This window comes from Pectinophora gossypiella, chromosome 10 (genome assembly GCF_024362695.1).
Source record: "Pectinophora gossypiella chromosome 10, ilPecGoss1.1, whole genome shotgun sequence".
In the NCBI taxonomy this organism is placed as follows: Eukaryota; Metazoa; Arthropoda; class Insecta; order Lepidoptera; family Gelechiidae; genus Pectinophora; species Pectinophora gossypiella.
The window spans coordinates 1,324,434-1,351,284 of NC_065413.1; the positions used below are offsets into that span (position 1 = coordinate 1,324,434).

Below are 26,851 nucleotides of genomic sequence, written 5' to 3' on the forward strand. Positions count from 1 at the left end.
TTTCATAAATGTTATCCTAGGTCTACCCCTTCCTCTCTTCCCTTCAATTTTTCCTTCTATAATGTTTGTTATAAATGAATCGTGTCGTATCAGGTGGCCAATCATATTTCCTCTCCGGTTCTCTATAGTTTTCAATATGGTTCTCTTTTCTTCAACTCTGTCCAGCACTTTTTCATTTGACACCATTTCAGTTTATACCCTTTAAGTACCTTTTACAAGTGTAATATAGTACGCAAAAAAAAAATATTTTCATTTATGAATTCATTTTCCGACTAAATTGTCTGAATGTGAGTGAACCAAGGCGAATTAAACGCGCCCGAATGTCAAAACTTGTGAAAAGTTTTGACTAAATCCCGCGGTTTCTACATAATCCCGAATATGTTAGCGAACCAAAGGAAAGTGAGTACTTTATAATTGATATTTCGTTATTATTCGATAAAAATATACCTATTATATTCCCATTAAATGTTTGCAGCAACCCTATTGTACGGCGCACTTCCGCCCATGACGTCACATCATTATTTAACCCGTTCAAACCCGATGAGCTCCGCAATTTTCACATGAATCCTGATGTGGAAAGAATGTTAAATATTTTTGAAACGAGTTGTTTTATTTAGATATTATAAAATTGCTCGAAAACAGAACGATTTCTACTGTACATTATCATTTAACAATACATAACATTGAGGAGCTCGGTGGCGCAGCGGTAAAAGCGCTCGGTCTGCGATTGTTGAAGTTAAGCAAGTTCGCAAAGGCCGGTCATAGGATGGGTGACCACAAAAAAAAGTTTTCATCTCGAGCTCCTCCGTGCTTCGGAAGGCACGTTAAGCCGTTGGTCCCGGCTGCATTAGCAGTCGTTAATAACCATCAATCCGCACTGGGCCCGCGTGATGGTTTAAGGCCCGATCTCCCTATCCATCCATAGGGAAGGCCCGTGCCCCAGCAGTGGGGAAGTTAATGGGCTGATGATGATGATGATGATGAACATAAGCCGAGGACTACGTCCATTGGGGTAGCCAAAATTACCTCCATCTAGTTAGTCCGCCTAGTTCATCTAGATACCCACACCTCACCGAGCTTGCTGTTAGACCAACGTGATAGTGAGCCGTATCTCCGTCTATAGTGGTCGAGCTAACAGAGTTGTCACGGCCTCCGTGGTTCAGTGGTTGAGCGTTGGGCACACCATCTGGAGGTCCCGGGTTTGAATCTCGGTGGGGACAAATCACAAATATCACTTCTTATAAACTATTTTGCTTAGGACATTATATGCTGTCGTCTGATTATCTGAAATTAATTTGATCCGTGCTTAGGAAGGCATGTTAAGCCATTGGTCCCAGTTAGTACATACTGATGTAAGTATGTAGTCGTTACATGAGCCATGTCAGAGGCCTTTGGCGGCTCAATAGTAACCCTGACACTAGAAGAAGAAGAAGAAGAACAGCTGGTGACTCAATAATTTGGCGTCTCAATAATAGCCGTGACGCCAAGATTCTTGAGGCTGGTAATCCACCTCACAACCCACAGGATAAGAAGAAGACAATAGTCGTCACCATGCCATACGACGCCATGAATCAGAAAGTAAAATGTTTGTGGATCATTTGGCAGGCCATAACGCGGGTAGTGGATCATAAACAGTCCAATCCCCACTTTATTGCAGCTTATCCCTCGAATGAATACACCAGTTAGATGTCTTCATCTTAAATGACGGTATATAACATGTGTTTTATGGAAACAATAAGAACAATAACGATTTATTGCACACAAGCCACCCGCCCCGGCTTCGCTTGGATGCAATGCTGAGGAAAAAATTAAACTATTTACGACATCACATTAAAAACCTCAAAAAGAACAGTATTTTTCAACAATTTAATGGATGTTATTATACATATATACCTTCCTCTTGAATCACTCTATCTATTAAAAGAACCGCATCAAAATCCGTTGCGTAGTTTTAAAGATTTAAGCGTACATGGGGATATAGGGACAGAAAAAACGACTTTGTATTATACTATGTAGTGAAATTCGAAAAGATATAAATTTGGGGGCCCTTTTGTAAAGTCTTTTATCCTAGAATATTTTATTACTTAATACTCTTCTGTCCGTCCATAAATCATTTTTTTCTGATGACACACCTCTCTCTCTCTTTCTTTACTTTTTTTCCTTAAGAAAATAGCAAGACGAAATCCGGACAGATACAAGGTGTTAGTGACATCGTAACGAAAATTTTGAGGAATGATTCAGACCATGATTCTGAGTTGATATCAAGTGGTATCCGTGGCAAAAGTATGGAACTGAAAATAATAAAAAAAAACGCAAATAAAATATGAATTTTCCGATTGGAAATTCCATTTGATATCAACTCAGAATCATGGTCTGAATCACCCCCCTCAGTATTCGTTACAATGTCAGTGTCACCTGTATGGTTCAGATGGGCAGCAAATAACAAATGTGTGTTCTTAGTGAGACGTTTACTAGTAGACTGAAAGTGACAATAGATTTACAAAACTTTTTAGAGCTAGCTTATCTCTATAATTATGTCTATTTCACATTTGTATAGGCTACGCAATAGAAGTATCAGTGTCATCAGCAATTAAGTTAGGTACTTTCACAATTAATATTTCAGCTTAGATTGACCGAACTCATCCAGAAACTTAGAAGCATGACGCCAGATCGAAAACAAATAAAACTAGAAGCTCGATCGTGTCCGAATTTCAGATTGACTTCGGAGTTTTGTTAGTACTTTCTTACCTAAATAGACCCCTGACATAGAATAAGGAATAATACTACGTATAGACCGGCAACTCTCCGCTCCCCACCAGCGGCTGAGCTAGTTCCCCCCCAAACGGTTATACTTTAGTCTTCAATCGTACGGGCGTCAGACGTCAGAATATGATACATATATTTATAAACTCACGCCTATTTCCCACCGCGCGAATTCCCCTTGCTTCAATTCTGACAAACTTATTTTGCTTCCTCCACATTCATCAATCGTCTCATACACGCACGCCGCCGGTAAAGAGTAGATCGTACTATACCAAAGGACATCTCCAATTTGGTCAATGTAAGTCCTTCTAGGTCGTCCTCTGCCAGACCTACCACCAACTTTCGGTTTAAGTATATACTGCTTTCGTAATAATAATAGTAAAGCCTTATTTCAGAAAAAACCATACATACAAAATACAACACACTTGAAATATAAAATTAAATTTAAAAAAATAACAACACCTGACAATAATAACAATGCTTAAATAAACGGGGTGTTAATGATATCGTAACGAATACTGAGGGGGATGATTCAGACCATGATTCTGAGTTAATATCAAGTGGAATTTCCTGTCGGACAATTCTGTCGTCTAACATCCTGTATAATTAACTTTTTGTTAGTAAGTACTAGTAATAGTACTAGCTAGCATTATATAACAGACCTTAAATATATGAAGCAAACAAATATTTCGGGGATATTTCGCTACGTTGAACTTGAATGGTCTGATCAATGTTTCGGTTCGTTGTTTACCTTAGATTTCCCGGGACTCCTTTGTATTGACTGTAAAAGTTTTGGTTCTAAATCCTTTTATTTAAGTTCTTTAGTAAGCAAAGCATTGATAAAATATTTTGCGACATGAATTTGGGGGCGCTTTTCTAAAGTAAGTATTTGATACTAGAATATTAGTGTGATGCTCTGTCGCGGGGCCACCACCTACAATTCTGTTGAAGACGATATAGATTAATGTACGTACCATGTACATAGTGTACGTGAAAAGATTTTATGTGTACGTGCTATAATTAGAAAGAAAACAACAAATTAAAGTGGCTTCGCTGGAGAGCATACTCCCCAGCGGAGCCACTCAGTTTGCATACTTCTAGGTGACCAATCCAGGTCTTCCAGGTCAGAAATCACCTGTATATTGCTGTTTGACATTTGTTTGCATTGCGCACTTACTTTTATATGCGCAAATGTCAAAATGCAATATTGCTTTCTTAGATGAATTGCTTTGATGTGGCCATTTGTGGCCCCTGGTGTGAATAAATAAATAAACTACATATCAATTGTGTCACCATAACTCCCGCCCACGGATCACGATACAAATTCGATCGGATATTGCGATCGGGTGGTGATCGGCTGATCGTTATCGTATTTCCTGAAACGGGTGGAGTCTTCGGGTGGAGTCATAATACGTAGATAGTGGCCCCGATTCCTGCAAACCCCTCCTAATTTTACTTTAAGTTATAGAGGATTTTCCGTCGCAAAAGTATGGAATTGAAAAAAAAAAACAAGTGATGAATTTTGCGATGGAAAATTCCGCTTGATACTAACTCAGAATCATGGTTGAATATTCGTTACGATTTCACTAACACCCTGTATTTTCAAGTTCTTAAATTAACGACGGTAAACAGAATAGATGTTTGTGTGTTGTGCACGCACACAACATCAACTTTAATTAAAAAACTTGTTTTTCCCAAGTTGATTCCATTAAATGACACAAAAATAATTGCTTTCAGAGTTTTACCCTAAGGCAGAAAGATCAAACTCGCAGAACTGTTCGTCATAATACGAGAACGTATTAGAGAGTAATGTACCTAATAAAATATATTAACAAAACATAACATAACAAATACTTTATTGCGCAAACAGGAAAAAACAAAATACAAAACAAAAGAGAAATAGAATGAGTACAATAGGCGACCTTAAGTTAGTGATTATTTAGAAGATATAAATGCGTGGGATTAACTATCTGAGAACTGATATTAGGCAGCTAAATTACTCAATTGTATAACAATATTTTATGTTTATTTATTTTTTTAAAGAACGTCTAAGGCCCTGTGCCGAGGTTTTTCTTGCAGCGTCTTTTCCCCGGCTATACAGGTTGTGAGAAGCCAGTAGTTTTAGGCGGATGAGACGTTCGTTATGTAAAAATTGACGATTCAAAGTGTAACTATGTTACCTACTGAATAAAGATATTAGTTTAAATTTCTGCTTATAATTAAAGTGTGTTCCAAATATTTTATGCCTGTCGATTATACGTCCCTTTCTTTTTCAGCGGATAATAAAATGACAGGTATAACAAAATAAAAAAGACGGTGTCTGCAGGAATTAGCACCATTATGTTACAAAATGTAATGTAAGTATATTTTAAAATATGAAATATACAATTTTGATGTAACAGTCTACAAATAATGTGAATTAGTAACTTTATGCCCTTGAGGCTTTATTACGCTTCAGTACAAGTATTAAATATTCAACTTTTAATATAAATGAGTAAAATTATTTGAGGTGGAATTTCTGTAAGTTGCTAATAGCCGCATTAACAAAGTAATAAGTATGTATTTATAACTGTACTCCCAATCGGGCTAGACAGAGGTACTCGTATATCGGCAAGATTAACAAAGCATTACATCTTTTTAAGATAAAGTGTTGCTACAGGCTTATCGCTTGCTTGGAAATAATCTAAAATAACTTTTCTGTGTTTTTCCAATTTATAGCTCCGAGATTTGAAACCACCTTAATTAAGCAGGTTGCTACTTACTGATGTAAGTAAGTAGTCGTTACGTGAGCCATGTCAGGGGCCTTTGGCGGCTCAATAGTAACCCTGACACCAGGGTTGATGAGGTTGGTACTCCACCTCACAACCCACACGATAGAAGAGAAGAGAGCAGGTGACCTTGTGATAACAATATAAAAAAACTTTGGATACGCTTGCTCTGTCAATGGAAGCATAAACGCATTATGTTATTATTACTCACTTACAATATTTGGTTTATGACCTAACCTGTATTGGGCTAGTTTTCCCTTCGCGGATTGGAAGGTCAGACAGGCAATCTGCTTGTGTAAAAAACCGGACCTGTCAACTCCTTAGGTTAGGTTTGCGGACCGTGTGGAAGAAACGGGATAATGGGAGATGATGATGAATAGAATAGAATAACTTTATTCCCAAAACAGTGAAGGTTACAAAAGCATTTACATAAATTAAGTTTAACAATTTGTGACTAGTAGCTAACACTGCCCAGGGAAATGGGACTGACTCAGCATATTGTTGCTAAGAGTATGGTACGAGTGCCCACTCTCACCAACACTAATATTCTGCCAGTACCCATATTACGCTTATAATTAGTAATAAATGAATTGAACGTGCCAACAAAAAACCGTGCCGTGAATTGTTTAAACGAAAAAAATTTAAAATAAATATATATAAATAAGTAAGGTTAACAAAGTACTAAATGAAAATCAGTAGTGTGCCAAGGGGTTAAATCATAATTGATAGTATAAATAAAAATATATATAAGCAAATAGAATAGATTACTATATTGGTATATAAATTGATATTCAAATTCAAATTCAAAAATATCTTTATTCAGTAGGTAACATAGTTACACTTTGAATCGTCAATTTTACATAACGAACGTCTCATCCGCCTAAAACTACTGCAGCTTCTCACAACCTGTATAGCCGGGGAAAAGAAGCTGCAAGAAAAACCTCGGCACAGGGCCCTAGACGTTCTTTAAAAAAATAAAAATAAACATAAAATATTGGTATACAATTGAGTAATTTAGCTGCCTAGTATCAGTTCTCAGACAGTTAATCCCATGCATTCATATCTTCTAAATAATCACTAACTTTATAATAACCTTTTTTGTAAAGGTTAACTACTGTCTTAAAACAGTTGAAAGGCAAATTCTGATAGGTGTATGTATGTATATGTGCAGAGTTCAGTCACCCCATACTTTTTTGAATATTAAGAAGATGTTCTCTATTAGTGACTGTGGGCCTGCGGTTCACCGGCTTGTTTCTCAAACGGGGAGCGCCGGTTCGAACCCCGGCACTGGACTTGCACCAATGAGTTATTAATTTATCTTAAGTGCAGTTTTCACTAACACAGTTGGGTCGACAGTACAGACGGCGATACGGCTCACCTATCACGTTGGTCTAACAGAAAGCTCGGTGAGGTGTGGGTACTTAGTTCATCTTGCGATGGATGTACCTCTGACTACCCTAATTGGGATACAGTCGTGAGCTTATGTTTATGTAGGATTTTTCTGGCGCTAAAAGAAACGCCTTTTTGTAAGTACTCAAAGTTCGTATTATTACGTTCACGTTATTACTACATTAACAGCCTCCGTGGTCTAGTGGTTAGAGCGTTAGGCTCACGAGCTGGAGGTCCGGGTTCGATTCCCGATGGGAACATTGTCGAAATAGTTTGTTAATGACTTTACAAAGCTTTAATGACCAGAATGTCTGAAAAAATAAGTTGACTCCGTGCTTCGAAAGCCACGTTAAGCCGTTGGTCCCGGCTATTAGCCGTAAACATACCTCCACCAACCCGCAGTGGAGCAGCGTGGTGGTGTATGCTCCATACCCCTCCGGTTGATTGAGGGGAGGCCTATGCCTAGCAGTGGGACGTGTATAGGCTATTTATGTTTATGTTATGTTATTACTACGTTACGACGGTTTCCTTAGGTCAGTCTTTATTCGTGGACCATTTCTCTATAACCGTTTACCAGAAAAAGTGCGACTTGCGCCGTCTCCTGCAACCTTTAAAACTAGACTGAAGTCTTGGCTACTAGAACAACAATTTTATGACATAAAGGAGCTTATGACGAAACAAGTCGTAATTGACAAAAAAGTAATGTAATTATTAATCATAATTGTTATCGATAATAAATATTATAATAATGTGTAATCATTGATAGGTTAAGGAGTAATATGTAATAATATTACCCTTGGTATATCGGTGTTCTTGCCTATTGACAATGTTTATCTTTTTTAATTGACTTGTAACGACATGTTATTAATAAAGTTCTGTATCTGTATCTGTATCTTAAAATGTATTAAATATTCAAACCCCGTATCTACTTAAAAGCATTTTATACTGCTAAAATAAACCTTGCTCAAGCGTGGGTGCGTCGTTTCCATCTATACTAAACTTTTCACGATTTACTGAAAACCTGCTTAAAATTCTAAAGCTACTTACACCATGATAGGTATTATTATGCACGGGTTCACTGAGCAAAGTATTTCGCGCGAATAGTGACGTAACGAGTCGAGATTGTTTATCTTCACCTTATATTAAAAAAACACTTTTTAAGAAAAAAAGAAAATACAACTTTTGAAAAATTTTCTTCTCCTCTCGTGTGTTGAAAAATCACATTTTGATGATTTTCTTAATTAAAATTTCAATCCAGGTGAAAATTGAGAGCACATTTTTTTCACCGGCCCATTAACGTCCCCACTGCTGGGGCGCGGGCCTTCCCTATGGATGGATAGGGAGATCGGGCCTTAAACCACCACGCGGGCCCAGTGCGGATTGCTGGTTATTAACGACTGCTAATGTAGCCGGGTCCAACGGCTTAACGTGCCTTCCGAAGCACGGAGGAGCTCGAGATGAAAACTTTTTTGTGGTCACCCATCCTATGACCGGCCTTTGCGAAAGTTGCTTAACTTCAACAAACGCAGACCGAGCGCGTTTACCGCTGCGCCACCGAGCTCCACATTTTTTTTGTACGGGATCCAAACTAGCTTGTCTTCTAGCTTAGCTTGTCTTAGCTTGAATTCGAAAACAAATTCGACAATCATTGGTTTTAGGCCGGTGCTGAATTCGAACCTGGGACCTCAAAGTGAGAGGCAAGCGTTCTACCAACTGAGCTACCACGGCTCTTCTTCTTTTTTGATCTTTAAATATTTGCCATTAGCATTTATTAACAAACATTTAGACTTTTCAACGTTACCTTTAGTTGCAAATATTTGCCTAGATAATTAAAACATAATAACGGGTTCTTACCGCGTTTAAATGGGGATATGAGACTCCCGATATTATGTGTTTTAATTATGATAATAACCGCGTAAACTTAAAACAATGTATTTGCCTAGATGTCTCTAGACTAGAAGCTGCTAATATGAACAACCTCAAGGGAAACCTAACAAGCTTGATTCAAATTAGTTGAATGCTAGTTACCAGGCGAGAATTATATTACTCTCGCGCCAACACTAGTGAGGTGAAGTTATCTCATACAAGTTATAGAATGTGCAAGATTGTAAACGCTCCCCGAGGTACTCTGACGTCACACGCTCTTGAGCAGACTATGGAGACATAACTAGTAAGTATACTGATAATAAATAATCATCATCACCAGCTCATTAACGTCCCCACTGCTGGGGCACGGGCCTTCCCTATGGATGGATAGGGAGATCGGGCCTTAAACCATCACGCGGGCCCAGTGCGGATTGATGATTATTAACGATTGCTAATGCAGCCGGGACCAACGGCTTAACGTGCCTTCCGAAGCACGGAAGAGCTCGAGATGAAAACTTTTTTTTGTGGTCACCCATCCTATGACCGGCCTTTGCGAAAATTGCTTAACTTCAACAATCGCAGACCGAGCGCGTTTACCGCTGCGCCACCGAGCTCCTAATAAATAATAAAGAACCCTATAAGGAGAATGGTTATAAACCTTACCGAATAGGCTACTTTATAACCTAGTCAAATGACTTTTTACGAAACGTCAAAACGAAAGTTTCCTTAGAGTTTGCATGGAAATACTGTCCTGTGACGTCATCAATAAAAGCGGTCAAATGTAGTACTCATTGTTAATTGAATCATAAATAAAATTTGAAAATAATTAGAAAAGTAAAATGAGTTTGATTTTTGAACATCTTAAACTGGCTTTTATTTCTAGATTAGCATTTTATAATTTATCTTTGACCCAGTTAAATACTTTATTCTCATGTAAAAATAATAAAAAAATAAAAAGCATAATTCCTGGGAACCACGTGATATCTATGATCCAAATATGAATTCAAAACTTACAAAGTTGAATTCAGTGGTTTAGAGCCTGGGGCGGGATAAAAAACGTTCTAAAATTACTATATTCATTCGACGCACAATCCGAATATAGTAGGTCAAAAAAAAAAATTCAAAAAATATTTATTTCAAAATTGGCTTACAAAGTTAGCGCTTTTTGAACGTCAAACATAATTAAATTACATATTATGTAACTAGCTGTAAAACTACTACCACATCGGAATCTGTAACGCTGAGGGAAAGACGTGGCCAGAAAACCTCCCAGCACAGGGCCCTAGTCCTACCAGGTACTTACCAGAATCGGGAATCATGATACGGCTCACCACTGCTGGTCACGTTGGTCTAACAGAGAGTTCGGTGAGGTGTTTGTGATTAGTTCATCTTGCTATGGATGTACCACTGACTTCCCTAATGAGGAACACAGAGTGAGCTTACGTTATTCCGTCATTTGATCACACCGGTATTATTGTCATTTACGTGCCTTGTAACTAATATTTAAAGTGTTTTAGACACGATGACATTAGAACACTTACATACATAAACTCACGTATATTTCGCACCGGGGTAAGCAGAGACTATAGGATTCCATATGCTTCGATCCTGATACACTTATGACTTAAGAAATCTACATAAAATAATGAATGGCGACTTCTTTATAATTATTCATAATTTAATTTAGGAGCACAATGGTCTAAAAATATCTTTAACCTCCACCTGTTTTGGCGTCGTGAGGTTATGTTACTTTATTTTTACTTATTGTAGATTTTCCGCCGATAGCATTAACTACTTGGCCGGACAAGTGGGGAGCGCTGAAGGCTCTCACGCTTACGTTCTTTCAAACTTTGTCAAAAAATACATTATTCAGCAAGTTATGGGACGTGCAAGTTGGAACGCTCGAGGCGTGTCCGCGTCCTCGTCGGTACTTGAGATGATCGTCGTCTTAAGCTGAGCACCCGACGCCTGAATTAATACCCGTTGTGCACGATCGCTTTGTATTGTGTTGATTCACTAGCTTGAATGTTCTATTATTCCCTACCTTGAAGGAATTCCGAAATATCACATATCTTACTTTGTTATCAAAAAGGAACTAGGTCATCGTCTCCCTAGCAATAAGGCCGCCAGATTTTACTGTATCTTGAAACTTGTTTTGTATGTTGTGTGCAATAAAGTATACTTGTATTTGTAAGTAAAAGTACGAACTAGGCGTTAGAGTGTCAGTCGGAGACTGTTTTTTAGAGCAGTGTGGAGGAATACTCCATACTCCCTTTAGTCCAAAAAAAACTAATTTAGGTAGCAACTTACATAATTATAGAGAAAGAGGGTAGACAGATATGTCTGCCCGTAGAAAATTATGGATCTACCTACTCCACTCCAATCTCATCAGTCATCCCGTGATCATGGCACTTGCAACAGTGTCGAAATATCGGGAGTCTCATATCCCCATGTAAACGCGGTAAGAACCCGTTATTGGCCCCGATTCCTGGAGACACCGTCTAATTTTATTTTAAGTTATATCTGTCATTTTCATATCCGTCGAAAAGGAAAGGGACGGATGATTCACAGCTCTTAATTTTAGGAAGAATGAGTAAATGAACGTGTCGGGTTATTGACTGATGTAAAATTTTTAGACGGTTGGTTTAGATTTGTGCTTAAAATTGACGTGTGTTCCATAAATTTTATGCTTGTCGATTACCCGTCCCTTTCCTTTTCGGCGGATAAGAAAATGACAGATATAACTTAAAATAAAATTAGATGGTATTTACAGGAATTAGCACCATTATGTGCTTTAATTATCATAATTACAAAGTTATAATCTTGTACTCGTAGTTACGCATTTGGTTATATGAGAGTGGGACTGACTTGAGACTGACAGTAGGATCCTATGAGCTGTTTATGTTGATAAGTATATTAACAATAGCGATAGAAACGCATACGTCACAAGATACACGCATATGATATGCTTAAAGTAGCATTTATAAAAATGCAAATAATCGCTAACGCGGTTATCACACGATGCGGTCGCGGTCAGAAATCAAAAATCAGAATCATTTATTCTACGTAATTGTCATGGATAAACTTGTTGAAGGTCAATGTAACATTTTTGAATTTACGTCATTTCGCAAGGTGTCATGGCTGAGGAGAAGAAATGACAAGAAATTGCAACAGCAACACATCTTTTAAATCAATGTGGGTATAAATTACAAGTTATTTAATAACTAGAGGAACACATTCACTACCAGTCGTGGTCGCGGTCTGCGGTAAAGCGTTCGGCAAGTTAGCGAGTACCGCCTCGTACCTTCGTGTGATAGCAGCCTAAAAGTATCTGTGTGAAACGCCCTTACACGCAATGAGAGAAATAACCCGTGAACGAATAAGTGAGCCGTGAATAACATTGCTACGAGTTGGTATATTTCAGATATTATTTATGCATGTTCTAAGTTTGAATGTCTCTCAAGTGGCATTTTAGACTTAGTTATATGAGGAGCACAGCACACCGTAACAGCCTCCGTGGTCTAGTGGTTAGAGCGTTAGGCTCACGATCTGGAGGTCCGGGTTCGATTCCCGATGGAGACATTGTCGAAATCACTTTGTGAGACTGTCCTTTGTTTGGTAAGGACTTTTCAGGCTTGAATCACCTGATTGTCCGAAAAAGTAAGATGATTCCGTGCTGCGGAGGAATATTGCTATTTGACATTTGTTTGCAATGCGCACTTACTTTTGTATGCGCAAATGTAACTGATTTGACTAGTTGGAAACTATTATTTAAAACAACAAACTCATGGTCACTGCTATTAAGCCTCAATCTCAACAAAAATAGTAGGTACGCAATAGTAGGTAGGACGTCCGTATCAAATGCCATAAAGTCCCACCAAAAGAACTTACTAACCTAACCACACAATACATGGATACGTTAACATATAAATTGGCTATCACCGTCAACAAAACACCAATATATTGTTTAAAAACTCGTTCGTCTATTCGGAAGCAACTACACTGACCGGCAAAAGTAAGTACTACATACACTACACTACACACACTACACTACAGACACTACGCTACACACTACGCTATTAAAATTTAAAATAACAAACGTTTTGTGGTCAATATTATGTCTATATACAGGATGCTAGTGACATATCAAGAGGAATTCTCCGTCGCAAAAGTAACATCGTAACGAATACTAAGGCAGACGATTTAGCTCATTACACTGAGTTTATATCAAGATAAATTTTCTGTATAGAAAGTATAGGATTGAAAATAAAAAAAAAACTCAAAATGTCATGAATTTTGCTACGGAGAATTCCACTTAATATTTACTCAGAGTCGTGAGCTGAATCATCCCCCTCAGTATTCGTTACGTTGTCACTAACAGCCTGTATATTAATGTAGCGTGAAGAAAATGTTTCTGAACTTCAACTACATTTATTTATGTGGCGAATTCTCAGCACAGTGGAAACAATACAACAGCTGTCTCGGCACTAGTACACCTCTTAAAACCTGTACCATACAAAACCATACCATATAAAACATACTTATAAATGTTAATTGAGTCTTAATTATCCATAAAACTTATTACATTTTCGTTTTAACTCTTTAACTTCAATAGTTTAGAAAAAATAATAATTTAAAAGTTTACTACTTTGTTTTGCAGGACAGTGTAGTGTGTTTTGTGAAATAACAAGCGCATATCGGAACAAACGTACGCTAGACTCATGCATATTCAGTTATACTGAGGCATACGTTATGTCGCATACAGTATGGTTAACATGTTTTCATGTCAAACCAAACAGTGGGCTATGAACGGTTTTGTTTTGCAAATTATAAGTTTTCAAACAGGCAGAACTCATGTCCGTTATCCCCATAGGTTTTTTTTCGGAATTTAATGATTTGGTTGCACAACTTTTAAGCCAAGTTTTTGTGTGGTTTTGTTTTTCCACAAATATCAACTCTCATAATTGAGATGAAGATATATCTCTAGAGTTTGACGATTATGAATTAATTATTCGAATATACATTTATTCGAATTATTCGATTGTAAACCAGACACAAGAACAGAAGAAAGCAAAAAGGAGTCGAATGAATTTATCACCATTTGCTCTAATTAAAATTGTATGTAAAATGAAAAGAAAGTACATTAACCAAGTTATAATTTACTTATCTAAGTGACAATGAATAGAAAAAATAATTCATAAAATACCTGTATTATTTAAAATAATAATAAAGGCGTGAATGTCGTGTTGCTAACGCTAAGTTATCAAAACATGATTGAATGATTCTTTCTATATTTTCATTCCAATGGTATTATACTTTGTTCCATGCTCGTTGCAACTACCTATAGTTTTTTTTTTAATTAACGTTACTTACTGTAGGGTTGCCTCAGATGTCATTAAATACTTGTCCGAACAAATCATGAACGCTGAGGGTTTTATTTCAGACACAAAAAGAAGTAAAAATAAACAAAGACAAAAACACAAAAGGTGGGTTTACCTTGCCTCTGCTTGGTGGAAGAAAAAGCCTTTCAAAAATCCATATTTAGTTGTTATCAAGTTGACATTTATTAGACTGTCTTGTTTTCGTGAAACAAAAGCCTACCTGCAGGTTTGCAAGTCAATATTTTATGAGCTCTGCGCCGCTGGGCCCTGGACAAAGCCGCGTAATATTTTCCCAGAATAAAACGACATCAAACATTTATGACTGGGAAAACGCAGATGTGGATATGGGCACTACTAAAATCTCACGCCTATTTCCCACTGGGGTAAGCAGAGACTATAGAATTCCATTTGCTTCGATCCTGACACACTTCTCTTGCTTCCTCCACATTCTTCAATCGCTTCATACACGCACGCCGGTTCAAAGTAGATCGTACTAAACCTTTTCTAAGGACATCTCCAATTTGGTCATTGTAAGTCCTTCTAGGTCTTCCTCTGCCAGCCGTACCATCAACTTTCGCTTTTTATACCGCTTTTGCAATTATATTATACTTCATCCACTCTACGTGTTCAATCTAACCTAACAGTCCCTTCTCAATTTTGGTCACTATATCGTCTTTTACACCACATCTGAGGTATACAAATAAAAGGAAAATGAAAATAATAATTCTTGATAATTATATTGTGATAGCGGTGAAGGAAACCATCGAAGGAAACCCACATTCCCGAGAAATGCCTTTTCGGAGGCATTTGATCTAACCTATATTGGGCTGGTTTTCCCTTCACGGATTGGAAGGTCAGACAGGCAGTCGCTTCTGTAAAAAACTGGACCTGTCAAATCTTCAGGTTACGTAAGCGGACCCTGTGAACAACGGGATAATGCTAGGGGGATGATGATGAATTATATTGTGATAGCTATACGTTATTCGATTATTCGTCTAAGTCGGAAATTCAATGGAATATTTACTTAAAGATAGTCCATAATAAAGAGTTGATATTACCATTTCTTACCTCATTTTTATATCTAATATCAAAACAATAAAATGCTAAATATATTTTAAGAAAAAAGTATTCAATAAAAAGTTTATACAATAGCATATAACTTCCGTTCCGAATTAATCAATCTTACATACCTAAATAATGTAGGAATGGTAGGCCGAATGAAACGTAACGTAAAGGTGTGTGAAAGAGAGAGCGAAGAGAGAGCGAGAGAGAGCGAGAGAGAGCGAGAGAGAATTGGGGAGAGGAGTGACAGGAAAATGGCGGTCGGTTGTTTTTTAAAAGGGAAATTGTACAAAATTATAAAACATTTTAAATAAACAAGGGTTAAAGAAATATAATCTTTTCCTTCATGCTCCGTCCCACAATAATGTTTTTGCTGCGAAATAAAATAGTACCTATAATTTTCATTTTAGATGCATAATTAAAATAACAGTGCTTTACGAAATTATGACAGAAAAGAGCGGATAAAATAAATTGACCTTAAATGCGTAATGTCAAATAGCAAAATTGCTTTATTAGATGAATTAATTGCTTCAATGTGGCCTCTTTAACTCCCCAGCTTCATATAATTATGAATGTCAATTAAATTTAAATGGGTAAATGTGCCACCAAATTTCCTACTCGTAGTTATTCGTCAAAAGACGATTCACCCACTGTAATTGGCGTTCCAAGTTGAATTATTTCATGCTCATGTAACGATTACTTACTTACATCAGTAAATAGTAATCGGGACCAACGGCTTAACGTGCCTTCCGAAGCACGGATCATCTTACTTTCGGACAATCAGGTGATCAGCCTGTAATGTCCTAACCAAACTAGGGATCACAAAATGATTTTTGTGATATGTCCCCACTGGGATTTGAACCCGGAACCTCCGGATGTGAGTCCAACGCTCAACCACTAGACCACAGAGGCCGTAAGCGTTTGAAAAAGAAAAGAAAGAAAAAATATTTATCCGGCATACTTAACACTAATTAACAAAACATACTTAGGCAATTAAATTACTTAATAATTATTATACTTAATGCCGAAACGGCTTCAGCTCAGCAAATGTCTAGATGCAATGTCAATGCCTAGCTGCAGCTAGACTATGACGCTGATTTTCAGCTAACGTCAAGCGTTAGCCGCTGGTGGGGAGCGGAGAGTTGTCGTTCTATACATAGTAAGTAAGTATTATTCCTTATTTTTGCTGCAGGTATTTAAGTTTGAAAAGAAAACCCAATAAAACAATTTCTCCGTATTATATCCGCTCTGGTCGAGGTGAGGTTTATTTGCCAGCACAGATCATAGCACATCACGTCCCAGGTAATACCTACTCGGCATTCTGAACACGTCCCGGGGATACTGTTACGTGTAGGTATAGTTGGTACAGTGTTAGGTAAAATGTTTGCCACTGACACGTAGCATCGTTTCCAATTGACGTCAATATGCACTTTTACATTTGATACGAACTCCAGTGGCATATAATAAGGAATAATAAGTACTAAAGTCATGAGCAATATCATGTACCCACTTTAGAACCCTGTCGCACTATCATATTTGACATTTAATGAGACCTACGGTTTAATTTGTCATAAAAGTTAATGTGACATGGTTTCAAATTGTATACATATTAGTATTCGTGACCGTACTTATACAGTTTGTTAGTGACAACGTAACGAAAACTTTGAGGGATGATTCAGACCATGATTTTGTATGTCTAATTTTCCGTCGCAAAAGTATGGAACTGAAAATAAACTTCCACGACCGAAAAATTCCACTTGATATTAACCCAGAATCATGGTGAATCATCCCCCTCAGTATTCATTTCCCGATGGAGACACTGTCGAAAATCACATTGTGAGAGTGTCCTTTATTTGGTAAGGACACTGCAGGCCAAATGACCTGGTTGTCCGAAAAAGTAAGATACGAAATCATCTTACTTCAGAAGGTACGCTAAGCCGTTGGTCCCGGGCTATTAGCCCAAACGCCTCCACCAACCCCAACCCGCAATGGAGCAACGTGATGGAGTATGGTCCATACCCCCTGAGGTTGCTTGAGGGGAGGCCTGTGTGCAGCAGTTTCGTATATTGTTAAGACAGACAGACAGACTAATTTACGCTCGCAAGCCACCATTCCAGAATGAGCACAACTTAAAGGTAGTAGTTACAAGACAATTTGCTTAACGGACCTTCCCTATGGATGGATAGGGAGATCGGGCCTTAAACCACCACGCGGGCCCAGTGCGGATTGGTGGTTATTACCGAATGCTAATGCAGCCGGGACCAACGGCTTAACGTGCCTTCCGAAGCACGGAGGAGCTCGAGATGAAAACTTTTTTTTTGAGGTCATCCATCCTATGACCGGCCTCTGCGAAAGTTGCTTCACTTCAACAATCGCGGACCGAGCGTGTTTACCGCTGCGCCATCGAGCTCCTCAAACTGTCCTCGACAATAAAGCTCTTCAATCGAATTGCATATTTTTTTTCTTCATTTTCCACATAAGGCTAATTGAGATATAAAATATTTTATTGGGAACGATAAAAGTCGTAAACCTTTACCGCCCACAGCTTTTACACGCTTTAGATACCTATTTACCTTCAAAAATAAGTATTGGAATTTATGAAACCAACGCTTTTTCATGGGTGTAATAAACACACATACATAAACGCGTACTCGTAATACTTCCAACCAAGTTATACGGAATCCAATGGATGGATATGTTTTATAACATAACATATGGTCGACGATTACATCCCAATTCGGTCAATCAGAGGCAATCATAATCATATCATTTATTGCGTTCAACATGGTAGAAGGTTGGTATTCAAATTCAAAAATATCTTTATTCAGTAGGTAACATATTACACTTTGAATCGTCAATTTTCACATAACGAACGTCTCATCCGCCTAAAACTACTGCAGCTTCTCACAACCCGCATAGCCGGGGAAAAGAAGCTGCAAGAAAAACCTCGGCACAGGGCTCTAGACGTTCTTTAAAAAAAATAAACATAAAATATTTTTATACAATTGAGTAAGTAATTTAGCTGCTGAATTTAGTTCTCAGACAGTTAATTACATGCATTCATATCTTCTAAATAATCACTAACTTTATAATAATATAAGATGAGTAATGCATGTGGACCCGCATTAGACTCAGCAATTTAAAAGAGAGTAACAGTTTCATATTTTTGGGCTTAAACATAATAAATAAGAAATAAATAATATCCGTCGCAATATGAAATAAGTACCCACACCTCACCCAAGTTTCTGTTAGACCAATGAAGCGGATGATCCATACGGATACATTACACGTAAGATAACGCCTATATCCCACTGGGGTAGGCAGAGACCGATCATCCGTCATTATATGCGGCATAAACTGAATCGGCACTAGTTCTCTTACTAGGTCGTCAGTTCTGACAAGAATCAGTCGTTGACAACTGGTAGTTATGGAGCAGCTTTTCGAGCATCGCCTTGGCACCTCCCTAGCGTTATACCGTTTTCACAGGGTCCACTTACCTAACCTGAAGATTTGACGGGTCAGTTACTTGTTGAGAGTGCATACGTATGAAAAAATCGAGAAATCAAAACATTATAAGCTGATTTTAATGTTGAACGAAAGTGACATTAAAAAAAAAAACAATTGAACGTACTGAATATGACAAGTATATTTAAAAACAAAACTTAGGACGATCAAGGAGGCCGTCGTTAACACTCCCCCAGAAGTAACTGCCTGTCAGAACCTCCAACCCGCGAAGGGAAACCAGCCCAATACAGGTTAGGTCGCATACCTCGGAAACGCATTTCTCAGAAATGTGGGTTGCGTCACAATGTATCCCCCTTGTTTCCCATCGCCCAAATAATGGTCCAACAAGGTGGATAGACGCAAACTAGTAAAACAAAAGCTACAGCACAGGTAGTGTGAAGAGGATGCTTTCAATTTCCACCGAGGATATAAAGCGGATTAAACTCGGCACCTGCACGAATTATTATTGTTCTGCAACAATGTAGACTGTCGATCGATATAATAGCCCTCACTTCAGCTTCCCAGGAGGTTTCATAACATAACATAAACTCACTGACTATATCACAATTGGGGTAGTCAGGGGTACTAAGTATCTATGCTTCAACGACCAAGGACCCGAATCGGTCTCTAAACCACTGAATACGATTTTATCACTGCTTTAAAATCAAATCACGTCAAATGCATTTATTGTATAGGTAAAAAAATATCAGGCTTTATGCTAATAGCTTGGTTTTATGACATTCTCTATAGTTTACCTTTTCAGGTGTACAATTTTTATTAACTTAGAAATAGTTATTAGTTAATAATATTAAAAATTATCAATTAAAAACATGCCAATAATTATAATTCTGGACATCTCAGACACAACACAGAAAACAGACTAACATTCCACTATCACAATTTACTCCCATTCATTAAAAAATCCATAACACTGTAAAACACCATCATCATCAGTTGTATCATCTAACGTTATTCCGTTTTCACAGGGTCCGCTTACGTAACTTGAAGATTTGACAAGTCCTATCCGGTTTGCGGTGAAGGGTAATATCAGCTCTACGTATATTATGGACTACCGTTAAAAGATGACTATGCCACCGAACTTCCGACCTAACAATTTCCTTCTCAGTCCGTAGAATTTCAAATAAACCTCTTGCAAACCCGAACAAAATAACCTTACAATCGCATTCTAATAAGAATTTCTGAACAAATAAATCAAGATGTTACAAACTCGAATAAAGTTAGCAAAGAACTCTATCTGGGTATCCATTCATCATACAAATCCCTAGTAAAACTTCCATACAAGTAAATCTAACTTCGTACAAAACTGAATAATATATATGTCGGCGTATTTCCACGAGTTTACCTTCCATTGTTCAACATCCTTGGGATGAGTGAGATGAAAAGCGGACCTACGCGTGAATTACATCGTCATCATCAGGGTTGAATCCCGGCTCGGCTCTTAGAATAGAATAGAATAACTTTATTCCGCACCAAGCGATTCGCTTCATCTTTCATAATGCGCGCAGCCAAGGAATGAAATGGGCTGCCGGCGTCGGTGTGTCCTATATCTTATAACCTGAGGTCCTTTAAATCACGGGTGAATAGGCATTTTCTGAGTAAGCTCTTTCCACCATCGATCTCTACTTCTCCTCGTGGAAAAATGAAGTCAAGAGCAAACCCATCTTAATTAAAAAACAGTGAAAGTTACAAAAGTCATCCCAGAACAGTGAAAGTTACAAAAGTCATCACTAATTTAAGAGCCACGCTTTTGTCTGTGTAGCATTCTCCATGCTACTTTTTAAGGAAAAAAGGGCCCCGCAGTACTCTGTCCGATGCGAGTGGGATAGCGCTCAGAGTAGTCTATTTCAAGCCGTACTAGGATTCCTGTCCTCCGTCTCTGAAAAGTACTGACAGTTATTGCTACCCTCTGTCAGGTTACAATAGTACTTACATAAATTAAGGTTAATAATTTATGACACTAGTCACTAGTTAGCTACTAAGCTAACACTGCCCAGGGAAATGGAACTGACTCAGCATATTGTTACTATTGTTAATATAGTACGAGTACCCAGTCTCACCAACACTGATATTCTGCCAGTACTCAAGTTACGCTGTTCAATTAGTAATAAATGTAGAATTTTAGAGTTTAAAACATGATTTTAAACTCTTCAATTCTACATTTTATAGAGTTTAAAATCATGTTTGGATCATAGATGATATCACGCGGTTTCCATGATTTTGTAAAGGTAATATCATCGCCTCCTTATTACACGGGACTTAAACATAGCTGGCGAGAATTGGGTGTATGTACTATATTAATTATACCTCTGCCTACCCCTTGGAGGATATAGGCGTGATGCCATACTTGATATTTCTGATACATCCCACGCAAAATCCTTACCTAGGCAGAAACATAGGCCAAGGACACAAATAATAATTACACGTCGTAAAATTAGACTAATGCCTTGTTCACATCTGCCGAGTAAACTGGCGAGGCAGTGTACTCGGCAAGATAAGAGATATTAAAAACTTAACACATGATGAAGTATGGCATTACATATAGATTGTAGTTTCTTCAATGTGATAAATAGACTGTATGGGCGATGCATACTGGTACAGTATTTGAGCTACGATTTTGCTACGCCAGTAGCAACGTTACGCCAAACCACGTAACGGCGTTACATTATTCATTGTCATGTAAGGAAGGACATAATCTTTCTGTCAGTATTTACGACACACCCGCGAATAATCTTTACACGTCTTTTCTCTTATTTTTTACATAACATAACGTAGCTTCGCGCCTGTATCCTCGAAGGATAGTCAGAGGTGTCATCATCATCAGCCCATAAACGTCCCCACTGTTGGAGCACGGGCCTTCCCTATGGATGGATAGGGAGATCGGGCCTTAAACCACCACGCGGGCCCAGTGCGGATTGGTGGTTATTAACGACTGCTAATGCAGCCGGGACCAACGGCTTACCGTGCCTTCCGAAGCACGGAGGAGCTCGAGATGAAAACTTTTTTTTTTTTGTGGTCACCCATCCTATGACCGGCCTCTGCGAAAGTTGCTTTACGTCAACAATCGCAGACCGAGCGCGTTTACCGCTGCGCCACCAAGCTCCTCTGACTCTGTCAGAGGTGTATTGTATATTATTCACCCACTCCTCACCACTTACTTACATCAGTAAGTAGTAGCCGGGACCAACGGATTAACGTGCCCTCCGAAGCACGGATCATTTTACTTTCGGACAATCAGTCTGTAAATGTTCTAACCAAATTAGGGACCACAAAGTATTTTTTGTGATATGTTCCCACCGAGAATCGAACCTAGGACCGCCGGATCGTGAGCCCAACGTTCAACCACTGGGCCACGGAGATCGTTTAAGTCCCATGTATGTAATAAGAGGCGATTATTGTCATTCAGCATCACTAATTCAGCAAATACATATATAAACTCACGCCACTTTCCCACCGGGGTAAGCAGGTACTATGGAATTCTACTTACTTCGATCAAAGAAAAAAAACGTATAAAAGAAATACGCTCTCATTAAAAGTCCCGTTTCGTCACGCCTCCTTAATATCTGAATGGGAATTTAATTCGAATACCTGAGTGTGAATTGAATACCTACTTAATGTCAAGAGCTTCCGATAGCTTTTGAAAGCATTTCTAAAGCTCAATTTGGTCGGATGAATTATTAGCCACTTAAAACTAAATGTCGGCCAAAATTATAACCGTCTAGAGAACAAAGATTCGTAGAAGTTTGTTGCCCTTATTAATTTTATTTATACTTGTATCTTTATTTAACATTATACAAATGGTTCCTTTTAAAACCTTCCTTATTGATAATGGCCAATATAACATGAGCAGTCTGTATACGTCCCACTACTGGGCACAGTGTCCCCTCAATCAACCGGAGGGGTATGGAGCATACTCTACGACGCTGCTCCTTAATAATTAACTGCGAGTTAATAATACAATATAATTTTAATAGCAAAAATATATAATATAATAACAATAGCTATACTTTTTAATCTTATTTGTTACTTTTTATGAAAACGAGCCCAACCTACCTCCGAAAATGCATTTCTCGGGAATGTGGAATTCCTCACGATATTTTCCTTCACCGCTAAGCACGTGATAATCATTTATGATCCAAACATGAATTCAAAAACACATTCGGTTTAGGCCTGTGCTGGATTCGAACCTACGACTTCAAAATGAGAGGCAAGCGTTCTGCCAACTGGGCTACCACGGGTCGGCAACACTATTATACCTAAATACCAGTAGACAAGTCAACCCAAATAGTAACTGACTCGAGTAGAAATAAATATAAATATCCGTTCTCCTTGGAACAAGTAAAACAGCTGTTCAAACTATTCAAGGACTTGAGCCGGTATTTTAGAAGCGGACATTTGGATGTATCAGATTACCAGGGGAAATCAGATGCCAGGCCTGACACCCTGAGTTGGAGACGTCCAAAGTTTAAGTGTTTTTGCTTTCGTAACGTCGCCAAATCACTGAGTAGTTTCTAGGTGTGTTTATTTTTTATTTACTTATTACTTTTCTTTCTAGTTTATATGGAAATGCTGTCTGAAAAAAACAGTCTTTCTTTCGAGGCCGCCTCAGTTTCCATTTCATTCACATATCGATATGCTAGTGATGGGATGAACATTTGCTTATAAAAGAACGCGTGCTATAGTTATTGCAAAAATTCTATATTCATAACAAGGGGGTTAAAATGGCCACATATCCAAATGTCAAATAGCAATATTGCTTTCTTAGATGAATTGGTTCGATGTGGCCATTTTGACCCCCCAGACTACTTGACAACCTAGTCAAATGAGATACTTTTTACGAAATGTCAAAACGGAAGTTCTCTGTATAGTTTGTATGGGAATACTGTCCTGTGACGTCATCAGTAAAAGCATTCAAACCTCGTACTCATTGTTAGTTAATTCATAAATAAAACTCGATAATAAGTCGAAAAGTATAAGGAGATTGATTTTTGATCTTCTTAGACTGGCTTCTATTTATCTTTGACCCAGTCAAAACGTGTGACTTTGCAAACTGACGTATCTGAATTTTTTTGCTAATAACTTGTGCCTTACTGACAATAGCAAAAGGTGTAAATTGATTTTAAAGGCATTAACCCTACTTCCAGTAGGTATATATAAATATATAAAAAGACCCCAACTTTTTAAATGTCACGGCAATACGGCTCACCACTTATCACGTTGGTCTAACAGACAGCCTGAAATGTGGGTACCACTTAGTTCATCACGCGATAAATTTCTGGCTACCTCAATGAGCGACTTTCCAAACTACGTTCACCGAAAATAATTAAAGATGTCGTTGTCCAAAAAATGGCGAAAAATTTATGAATCAGAATCAGAATCAGAATCATTTATTCAACGTAATTATCATGGATAAACTTGTTGAAGGTCAATGTAACATTTTGAATTTACGTCATTTCGCAAGGTGTTATGGCTGAGGAGAAGAAATGACAAGAAACTGCAACAGCAACACATCTTTTAAATCAATGAGGGTACATTACAAGTTATTTAATAACTAGAGGAACACATTTAATACCAGACATGTTTATCATTTAGGTAATCATTAATCTTATAATAAGCTTTTTTACATAAAGTAAGCTTCACGTGAGCTTTAAATTTATTCTCTGACAAATTTAAAATATTATCTGGTATTTTATTGTAAAAACGTATACATAACCCCAAAAAAGATGAATTTAATTTACTTAATCTAGAATTTTGAACAACAATTTTATTTTTATTCCTTGTATTGTAAGTATGCCTTTCACAGTTTCTCGGAAGGAGAGATACATTCTTACGCACATACAGAATGTTTTCATAAATATATTGACTTGCGACCGTCAGTATATTTATTTCTTTAAACAGCTCCCTTAAAGAGTCCCGACAACGCAGATTATAAATAGCGCGAACTGCCCTTTTTTGAATGATGAAAATAGTTTCTACATCAGCGGCTCGACCCCACAATAAAATACCGTAAGACATTACGCTGTGGAAGTAGCTGAAGTAGACAAGTCTAGCAGTGGGTACATCTGTGAGTTGTCGGATTCTTCTGACGGCATATGCTGCTGAACTTAGCTTGCCCGCTAGTGATACAATATGTGGGCCCCATTGAAGTTTTGAATCTACAGTAATTCCTAAGAAAACGGTGTGTTCAACAAAATCTAAATTCTCGTCGTTAATTTTAATGTTATTATTTACTTTCTTTACGTTTGGTAGAGCAAATTTAATACACTTCGTTTTCTTAGCATTTAGAACTAGGTTATTTACTGTAAACCAGCTCAGAACCTGCGACACAGCGCTGTTTGCTTCGTCAAGTTCCTCTAACTTTCTATCGATTTTAAATATAAGAGAAGTGTCATCCGCGAACAGTACAATGTCAGCTTGGTTCTGTACTACATAAGGTAAATCATTTATGTACACTAAAAAAAGAAACGGCCCCAAAATGGATCCTTGAGGAACTCCCATTTGAACATGAGAGCCCGAAGAAGTTGTACTATTGATTTGTACCTTTTGTATCCTATCACCTAGATATGAATTTAACAAACTGAGAGCTCCATTATTTAGTCCATAGTGCCTCAATTTCAAAAGCAAGGTCTCGTGTTCCACGCAGTCGAACGCCTTAGACAAGTCACAGAATACTCCTACGGCATTCTGCGACTCCTCCCAAGCATCGAAAATGTGTCGAACAAATGTGACACTCGCGTCTGTTGTAGACCGACCCTTAGTAAAACCAAACTGCTGGCTGTGAAGTAAGTTATTGAAATTAAAATGACATAGCAGTTGGTCGAGAATAATTTTCTCGAAAATTTTACTAAGTACTGGTAGAATAGAAACCGGTCTATAATTGGTGGGGTCTGATTTTGTGCCCGATTTAAAAAGAGGTATAACTTTACTGATTTTCATTAAATTTGGAAAAGTGCCATTTTCAACACTCATATTAAAAATGTATGCTAGATATGGTGCTAAGATATCAATAACAGAGCTCATCAATTTGACAGACAATCCCCATAAATCTTTCGAGGTTTTAAGTTTCAGCTGTTTGAATACTTTAACAATACTACTCGGATCAACGCGTTTAAAATCAAATAATTCAGTGCAAGCAGTAACATTACTTTTCAACAATATATCAGCTTGAACAGGAGAGGACCTGAGAGATTCTGTAGTTTTTACAGGGATGTTCGTAAAGAATTTATCAAAAACTTCAGCTACATCTTTATCTTGTTTAACTAACCCAGTGCCCGATTCTATATTGTATTCTAATTCACGCGGTTTCGAAGCCTTTGTTTCACTATTTATTACTTGCCAAACTGCCTTTATTTTATTATCCGCGGTCTTTATTTTACTACTAATATGCATCTGTTTGGCTGTATAACACACTCTTCGAAATATTTTAGAATAATTTTTGACGTAGCTTTTAAAACTATCAGTGTGTGTATACGTTTTTTCCTCATATAAAGAATAAAGAGTATTTCTACTTTTGCGAATGCCTACGGTAGCCCAGTCACTGAACTTGAATGATTGACTGTTGGTAACTACCTTTTGAGGAAAATTATTTTCAAATTCTTTATGGATTATAGTAAAGAAATCCCTGTAAAAATCGTCAGGATTGTCTGTATCAAAGTTTGGACAAGGTAAGTTACTAATAAGACTATTTCGATATTTATCTATCCGAGTATCAGTGATGGGTCGTGTACGAAATTTAATTTTCTGAACATTTTTAAGTACTGGGAAACTGACCAGCTGCCCACTGTGATCTGACTTAAAACAGTTAAGCATACTGTTTTCTTGGAAGTCACAATTGCAAAAAACGTTATCTAAACATGAGGCAGTTGTTTCTGTAATTCTAGTTGGCTCCATAAATATATTAACAAGGTTAAATGATGTAAACAAACTTAGAAATCTAGTTGTAATTGAATCTACTTCATATAAATCAACGTTAAAATCTCCACACACTATAATGGCTTTATTACTTTTAGATATGACCTTCAGTACATTTTCCATCACTGATTCAAAAACTGTGAAGTTAGCACTGTATGGGGGTCTGTATACGGCCACAACAATATGTTT

At 37.7% G+C, this 26,851-nt stretch overlaps 1 protein-coding gene across 1 annotated transcript in view; it reads right to left on the bottom strand.

Annotated features, from left to right (window-relative positions):
- Positions 1-26,851, bottom strand: part of LOC126370311 (uncharacterized) — a 279,505-nt gene that overhangs the window by 243,620 nt on the left and 9,034 nt on the right. The gene's annotated exons all lie outside the window — the stretch shown is intronic.